Raw genomic sequence first — 8,820 nt, forward strand, 5'->3', positions numbered from 1 at the left:
CTACAAGTTTATCCAAACACCAAGTTAGAGAATCAGGATAAAATTTGGTATGACATTTCAATGTGGTTCTGCCTAATTTAGTTCTCCAAGAAAATGAAAAAATAAATAAAAAGAAAACAATAATGTACGAATCCTAGTGGAATCGAACCACCATACCCTGGTTTATCTCTAGGTGCTCTTCCATATTGAGCTAAGGACTCAGTATCAACAATGGAAAAAAAATAAGAACTCCACAAAATACCATTGTCAACATTTGAACCAAGTCATACAATATAGGTTTGACAAACATTTCATCAAACAATTCATAGGCATCAAAGCATCCAAATAATTACAACAATTTTCCTCCATTGAAGACCTCAGGCCGTGTAGATGTCATCAATCTGAATGTAAAGTAAACTCAAAGCTCTTTGACTCATCCATCAATTAAAACAATAATAGTATGGAAGAAGACGCATCCTTTGGAGACAGATTGTGGAGAATACTAACTGATTTAGGAAGCTTGGTTTTCTCCATCTTGTCGTCATAATCAGTCATTGTTGACGTTGTGGTCATATTCATTTGCCGGAGTCTTTGTCGACTCCAGTGGATAAAGACAAGAGTCCTAGATCATTTCGATCCAAACTGCAGTTTCTGTTTTTGTGTGTATACAAGGTTTGTGTTTTGGTTGAATAAACCATACCGGGTTAGTTTAATTCACCATGACCGGTTTAAAGAGAAATTCATTTGGAAGATAACATCGGTCATGATTTTAAAAGTTACACGCGGCACACATCCTGCAGCCGTTGGATGGCCGCCCAAAAATTGCACTACAAGGGATTTCATCCCAACAAAATTTACATAACATGCTTCTAGCATAGACACCAAGAAACAACAAAAGAAAAGCCCATAGTCTTTTTCTTTCCGTGGTGGTTGCTAAGATCAGCTGAGATCAAGGCATTGAAACTGCCTCCCACAAAAAATTGTGGGGTTAAGACAGCATAGGAAAGCTACCCTTGGCCTCTACCTATGCGGAAGCCTTTAGCACCGGGTCCACACCCTTTTATACAAAACACCAGTAAATAGAAGTAAACCTCAATGGCTAATAACATAAAAAGACTAATGATAGCACCATGACACTGCCAACTAATTAGACAATCTTCCAATGCTAAGGAAGTTAAAGATTGAATAAAAAATAAAATATCCCATCACTCAATCATAAATGACTGAGCTATTTAAATGAAGCACAAGCATGAAAGCAGAGGTTTAGCTTTAAATCTATGGAGGATACACTAGCTAGCCAGCAGCAATGAATAGGAAATATAAACAAATGATAAGAAGATACTCATCATATTACTGACATCTTCCACTAGACGTCTTTCCTAGGACTAAAAGGAATGCAAGTTAGTGAGATGACAACTTACAATACATTCAAAAGATAACTGGAAAACTTACAAATGGAACCCAAAAAAACTAAAATAAAATAATAATAATAATAATAATAAAATAAAATCAACAAGAAAAATCACTAAAATGGTATAGTATTTTCATTTGCTTCAAACAACACAATTTGACCAAGTTCACCATCTCTAAGAATGAAAAGGTGACTGAACAAATTGTTTGTAGTAACTTGCTACTGAGAAGCTTCTAATGTACTAACGAATGTTGTCCCATTTAGGTTTGTCATTTTGATATGTACTTGATTCTTAGGCCTATCTAAAACTTCATTGTGTAAGGAACTTGATCGGGCTTGGCTTTGTTAATTAAACCTGGTTGGTATTCTATATAACATGTAGTCAGGCTTTGTGCTAAATCAAGGGAAGCTGGAAAAAGAAAAGAAATTGCTTGTCTTCCATTGTTTTCATATGAGAATGGGTCTAGTAGAGTAAGCTTGCAATATACAAGGGTTTCTGAGTTCCCCTGTCCCATTGAGCCATTGCATCGAACACTTCTATTGCTAACCAGTAAGCAACAACATTAGAATATACAAATGTATCTCTTTAATTTGTTTTTGATTAAACAGCAAAACAATTGAATGTGAAGATCGAGAATGAACAAAATACAGCAAACTGACAATACACTTAATAGAAAAGAAAGAAGGTTCAATATATTTAATGAAAATAGGAAGCAAAAGAGTTGTTAGCAACCAAAAGAAGAAAATGATACCTGCCTGATTTGCAACAACAATCCGGTTTTGGGTGTAGTGAGAGCAAAGAAGAAGGTGGATGGGTTGAAATAATCTTAACCAGCAAAGAAAAAATTGGAAACGTAAAATGCTTACCATCCATGAATGTTGAACTGATTGAAATCTTCGACAAGTTAAAAACCCACCATTTATTTACCCTACAATTCCGGTATAATCTTGGTCGATCAGCAGTTGAGTCTACTATTTCGGAGAAAGAAGGTCCGATCGCTGCATCCTCTTCAGCAAAAACGTTAATATTTTCGTCGATTTGAAGGACGCAGTAGGTATACGGTCGAAGACCAAACGTACAGCATTGTTTTGGCTATTTTTGTAATACCAAAACTTGTATTAGCCATTCTCGTTGAAGTAAACTAACGGTGATTAGTTTTGTAAAAGTAAACTTAATAATGGTTAATCTCGTAATTTTCCCTTAAACTTTCAACTTCAATTTCAACTTTGGTTTTGAGTCGGAAATTTGTAATGAGATACGATTTAGTTATATATAATAACGTAATTTTCATTTGGAGCCCCTAAGGTTTCTAGAAATGATTAATTAAAGACAAATCATAATATTGATGACCAAAATACCCTTATAGTGCAATGGTCAAGATTGTACCATATATGCCATTTCGATTTAACGGTGTATATTAAAAAGACCAATTATAATTATAATTTTAACCTTTTTATTTTATATTCAAGGGTCTTAAGATTTCAAATCTACAAACTTGTACCCTTGATTGAAATTCAATGAAATCTCATTCTCATTATGCAAGAAAAAAAGCACACTTCCAAGAATATTGAGATCTAGAAAATACCTAAGCTATTTCTTTAAGGTGTGACCCTTACTTGGACAACTTACAAATATGAAAATAGAAACCAAATAGACAATTCATTACGAATATATTTTACTGAAAACACTAACCCTAGAATATTCCTTGAAGATTAATGAAGACAATTTCTCAAAATCCCACGAAAATATGTTACTGGTGCTGAAAATTCTGACGATGCAGAAATTTCAAAATTTTATTCAGAAAACTCATAATACTTTAGAATGTTAGTTATTAGAGTTGGATTTCAGAAAAGTGTTTCCTCTTGGTTACCATATCTGACAAAACAACTTGCGGAGAGAGGCGCTAGTTGAATCAACGAAAAGGAGAAGAAGAGGCTTACCAAAGAAGAGGCCCAATGAGTCGCTTTCCCGCCACCGCAACAATCGATGGAGTTCCCGCAATCTGGAGCTTTGATTACCGCCAATGACTGAAATTACACGGAATCGAAGCCGGATTACAAGGGGGAAAAGGCTCGGTTCCAAAATCTAACTCGATTAGCTTCAACGCTTGATTTCGTATTGTGAACCAAAAGCGTGAGGGTTATAGGGTTTAGGGGTATAAGGCAATACGAATCGATTAGCTTCAACGCTTGATTTCGTATTGTGAACCAAAAGCGTGAGGGTTATAGGGTTTAGGGGTATAAGGCAATACGAAATCAAGGGTCGAAGCAAATCAGTTTCGAGTTACATTTTGAGAAATCGTCTTCCTTAATCTTCAAGGAATATTCTAGCGTTAGTGTTTTCAGTAAAATGTATTCGTAATGAGTTGTCTATTTGGTTTGTCTTTTTTTTTTTTTGTTGGTACAAGTGCTTTTTTCATACTATAAATGAAACGTCGCCGGATGGGTGCGAACCCAAGACCTCCCCATGGGAGTCTGGGCTTTTGACTGCTCTACTAACCCACCATTGACTATTTGGTTTGTCTTTATATTCGTACGTTTGTCGAAGTAAACGGTGAACCTTCAAGAAATAGATTAGATATTTTGTAGATTTCAATATTCTTGGAAGTGTGGTTTTCTTTTCTTGCAAAATGGAAATGAGATTTCATTGAGTTTCAATCAAGGGTATAAGTTTGTAAATTTGAAATCTTAAGGAATATAAAATAAAAAAGGTTAAAATTGCAATTATAATTTGTCTTTTTAATGTACATAATTAGATTGAAATGGCATACATGGTACAATCTTGACCATTGCACCATAAGGGTATTTTGATCATCAAAATTATGATTTGTCCTTAATTAGTCATTTCTAGAAACCTCAGGGGAGCCATATGCAAAGGAAAACTTTTTTTGGACTAAAAGTGAAATGGATCAAACCTTAGGGGGTCCAGATGAAAATTATACTATATAATATTATAATTCAAAGGCGTTTACTTGAATTAGGATATTCTATATGACTAAATCCTATAAGTTATTTTGTCAAGGGCAAAGTCCTGCTTATATTAATTATATTAAAGTTCTCATGAGAAGGTAGTTGAAGTGCATGCAAGTGGTCCGAATAATATATAAAAAAAAATGCTATAAGTCATTCATTGTTTTTTAACTAAATTATACATATACTCTCTAGGTTTGTAAATTATTATCTTTACATTTCAAAATTTCTTCTATTATTTTTGTTCCCTCATGTTTCAGGTTACATATCAATCATACCATTATCACTAAAATAATGGGTTAAATGACTCAATATCTATTGTATTTTAAAAATCCTTTCATTACTTTCCTTTAATTTGCAAGAGGTATGAAATGTGTCTCTCTCATTTTTTTTTTTCTTTTTCTGGTTTCCTTAATTGAATTGGGAATTGATGAAATTTTGTATGCAACATGTATTCTAGTTATCTTTAAATATTATTTCTAATTTTTGCCCCCTCAATTACGTGTGATTCGGGAAAAATATCGCTGAATCAGGTCCGTCCATGGTTCAGCCCTCAACCCCGGTCAAAGACGAACCGACCGAGTTAGGTTCGGGCGAACTGGGTTCGAAGATGGCGTGTTCAAGAAGAAACCAAGTACGGTCAACAAGCAAGCACAAGTTCGAAATTCTCGGGATGAATAATCCGTCAAAGAGACGGTTATCAACACTCACGGGAGTGGACGATCGTGCCAACTCGGATAACTGCCATGCCCTAATCTCAAGCTCATGCAACCAGGGGAGGTTATCCATTACCCCACTAACGGGCATAATCGTCAAGATCTGACGGTCATTACAAGAAGGCACGTACGAGTTCAACAGATAGGATTAAGAGGTAAACTCTATATAAGTCAAAACCTACGTACAAAGAAGGTATCTAAATCGTATTCCCAATTATCGTATTCTTACTTTAGCTTTGCAATTAGCCAGAGCCATTATGATTAGTTCATTAATTGACTTAGCCATTGGAGGTGGACTCCCGACCCCCACGGTCTGGCCACATCTGACGATTGTTTTGCAGGTCATTATCAGGTGATCTAAGGGCTAAGCAGATTTTGGACGCATCATTTGGCACCGACCGTGGGAAACGCTTCAAAAAGTCATGGTTACCAGGTCAGGAGCAGCCACAGCTGTGGCGGCTCAGCGAGATGTTAACGTTCAACTTCCTGGCGGGAATAATCCAAAAGATATCCCTGAAGGAAGTTGCGCTCGTGAAGTATGAGAAGATGGAGGACGGGGGGTAATGATCAATCAAACCCTCCGAATCCTCTCTAGAAACAGTTAGATCAAATGCAGCTCCAATTCTTGTAGATGAACCAGATGCTTCGTACGTTGGTCAAACAGGTGGTAGCTCCACAGGAAGGCGTGCAGGAGAAGCGGAAACACTTATACCGGGCGCTATGAGGGCATTCCCCGCATGGAGATAGGCAACCGGCAGGCGGCCAAAATTATGGCCCGAACCTGCGTGGGAATTCCCAAGAGCAAGGTAGAGAGCGATGGACAGGAGAGCTACCTGGAAGAAATGATTGGTACATCCAACCGCAATCAAGCCGAACTGGGTCGATAACGAGGTTGGGCAGGGGAGTACGCACTCACTCGCCAACCTTAAAGCGTTCGAGTCGAGAAAGTTATCCGACCGATGGCGGACGTACAGTCCACATTGGTCAGGAGTTTGTAGATATTAATCAAAGGTTGGGATTGCTCTCCTAAGGGAGGATGGCCGATGACATCTATTCGGTCATCCGAAAGACCTCCTTTGTAGGGTGTTCGATTCATCTTTGACCCGAGTGAGGCGCTGAAGTGGTTCTCAAATCTTCCTTCAGGAAAAATTGCTGATTTTGAGGAATTGGCGCGAAAATTCATTGGTCGTTTCCAGAGTGGAATCCGGATAAAAAGACGGAGGAAACTCTGTTTACTATCAAGCAAGGGAAGAATGAATCAATTCAGGAATACTTGAAAAGCTTCAACAAAGTTACTATGGAGATTGAGAACCTGGATGAATAGGTAGCTAAAACTACTTTGTTCACTGGACTCACAATTCAGAGACTCTTGGAGTTATTACTTTAAGACATGCCAACTACTTATGCTGAATTGGTGCAAAGATATCAAAAGCAAGCAGAAGTAACGGAGATTTTGGATGCACATTAGTGGGACACAAAGGCTTCCACCAAAGAACAAAAGGCTCTTGAAAAAAGACAAAAGCCTAAGCAACCCAACAATGATCGAGCCCGAAGGCCTCGTCTAGCATGGAGGCAGTGTTCACCCGATCAGGGCGAGTACACAGCATTGAATACTCCCTGGTCAGAGATCCTGAATATTATCAAGAGACAGGATATCCTGAAATGGCCACCAAAGGGCGTATCCAAACCTGGAGAACGCAACATGGAAAGGTATTGCTGTTTTCATAAAGATTATGGGCATTATACTAATGATTGCAGACATCTAAAGGCCGACATTGAGAGATTGATTTCTCAAGGACATCTCTCGAGTTTCATTAAAGGACGACCGCCAGAGCTAAGAATAGCTGTTGAGAAGAGGGATCATTCAGGAAGCCAAGAGCGACAGGTTGAGCCTCCGAAGTCAAAAAAGGGAAAGGAAGTGGTTGGTGCTAGCCGATCCCCTATCCTAACCATTTTTGGGGGACCCGAACCTGTCACGCCCTCCCAGCCGGTACCCTATCTGGCATACCCGAGAGTGTGATCCACAGCCCGAAGATCAGGTATCGAGTGATCAACCTCCCACATAAACAATAACATAATCATGAACAATCATAACAAGAGTGCGGAAGATAAATCATAGATCCAATAATGAAAGAATGAATCATAAACGAATCAGAATAATAGATATAATCAGAGTATCAAACAGATAAGTAAAGTGAAGCAAAAATCCCACTTTACATCCAGCGGAAAAGTAGCTCTAAGGAATAAACTAGACAAAATCTAATCCCAGTAGCAAGTACATTGGGTAACTAAATTATTCTCCACTTTATAGACGACATCCTTGTATGTATAGATCTCATAAATAGCACAAGGACGCTTCCACTCAATGGTCGGACTAAGCATCGTACGGAGCATAACCACTCGCGGGATCTTGAGTAATTGTGGTAACCGCAATCACCTTCCCGGAGATATGTCTCTTCGCCTTGCACGCTTCTTCATAGGGACCGTCATAATACTCAATACTTGCGGGATAGTCTAACAACATTGTACAATAAAGGAATGAGTTTCAAAGAAACCCAAGGAAGGCGATTAAAATCCATAATAACATAAATGGCGGGATCTCCGGAACAAACATAAATGCAATATGATATGAGACAAACAATGAATGAATGAATCTAACTCTATGGATGCTGGTCTCTATTGGCAGACATGCTTTAAGTCATAGCACCGTACTTCTTTAGGAAGGTCCACTCACATCCTCAACCATTTAAGATATCTTGGATTCTCTCACGGATCATTTCACCGGTCTTGAGCAGCCGATTGGTAATGGGTCCTTCATCCCTCGGGACAAACCTTGGCGGGGGTTAAGTCAACACACTCTCTCACAACCATTTGGTGTAAGTGCATGGCGCATGTCGGGGGTAAAACCCTAGCCAAATGCAAGTCTTCTACTTGGTTACATCAAGTCGATCCGAGATACTTCCATTCCTCGTCCCTGACGATCCTTTCCAGGTATCCTTCACACTAGAGTCGGCGTATCCTATGGCACCGACCAACTCGGACTACGGACTCCATCAACCCTATTGATCATCCACATATGGTAAACGGGAAGCTCTCACGTCCTCTCACGGGTTGGTTACCGGTCTTAAGTGCCCGTGAGCCCAAGTCTAACCATATGCAACCCTACCAATAAATGGCCCCCACAATGTGATTCCGTCCTCTCACGGGTTGGTTACCGGTCTTGAGCGCCCATGAATCCCCATTGCTACCACGGGTCGTTCGGTCTCCAATACCCCTCCGATTAGGGTCGACATAACAGGACATCCTAGCCAAACACTACTAGACAATCCTAGATATGTCATCCAACAGTTTAGGAAGGTGTCCAGAGGGCATCTCCGGAAACATCCCATAATATTCCCGTAGTAGTCCAAGGACGGAAGTGTCGAAAGGACACCTCTCCTTTCCAAACCATACGTAAGCATACACATGCATCAATTCATATCATCACATATATGGTAACTACATATATGGAAAGAAATCGATATTCCAATCACTTGTATAACTTTGGTAAGTAAATCATACATGAATCAATTCAATATGAATAAGTAATGCTACTGTAATCAAAGTTATGCAACAGTAGTATATCATTGTAAGAATCTAATTTAGGAAACATATTCATGATATTCAAATATAGAAACTAGATTCATGCTATCTATGTAATTAAGGAAATAACCATCCTTACCTTTTTATAACTCTAAAAAGGAT

The sequence above is a fragment of the Hakea prostrata genome, chromosome 8 (genome assembly GCF_041222555.1).
Source record: "Hakea prostrata isolate BN-2017 chromosome 8, UWA_Hpros_2, whole genome shotgun sequence".
Classification (NCBI taxonomy): Eukaryota; Viridiplantae; Streptophyta; class Magnoliopsida; order Proteales; family Proteaceae; genus Hakea; species Hakea prostrata.